This window comes from Solanum tuberosum, unplaced genomic scaffold, assembly GCF_000226075.1.
Source record: "Solanum tuberosum cultivar DM 1-3 516 R44 unplaced genomic scaffold, SolTub_3.0 scf00009, whole genome shotgun sequence".
Taxonomy (NCBI): domain Eukaryota; kingdom Viridiplantae; phylum Streptophyta; class Magnoliopsida; order Solanales; family Solanaceae; genus Solanum; species Solanum tuberosum.
In genome coordinates this window covers 1,020,842-1,021,523 of record NW_006238935.1, presented here as the reverse complement: position 1 = coordinate 1,021,523, position 682 = coordinate 1,020,842, and positions in this window count along the sequence as shown.

Here is a 682-nt window from a genome sequence, read left to right as displayed (position 1 = left end):
AAGGGCTATGTCCAGCCTACGGGGTTAAATGGATAACTAAAAGGGCTATATGTTGCCTACGGGGCTATATTTGTGCCTAGAAGGGCTATGAGTTGCCTACAAGGCTAAATTGACGCCTAAAAAGGTAATGTGCTTCCTACAGGGCCATGTTGTTGCCTAAGAGGGCTATGAGTTGTCTATAAGCTACGTTGATGCCTAAGAGAGCTATGTGCTGCCTACGGGGCTATATTAATGCCTAAGAGGGCTATGTGATTGCCTACAGGGCTAGGGGACTACTAGTAGGGGTATATAGGCTGATTGGCACCTTCCGGGCTTATGTGGGCCTGTGTAGGTGGTCTTGTGTGTTGTTTGTACCTGCCGAGCTTATGAGGGCTTGGTTAGGTTGTTGTTTTATTATTTTTGATAAGTTTAGATTTAGGAGCAGGTCAGTACACTTATCTTATCCTTGATTTATTTATCAGATTATTCTAGTATATCAGGATACCTCATCATAGACTATTGCCTTTCATACTCTGTACATTATTTTGTACTGACGCCCCATTGCCTGGATGCGCTGCATTCATGCATGCAGGTCCTGACAGACGACTGAGTAGACCTCCTCAGCAGCATGATTGACTTTTATTCGGTTGGCTAGCCCCTTTCCTCTGGAGCTGCCAAAGTTGGGAGGTTTGTTACCTTTTGC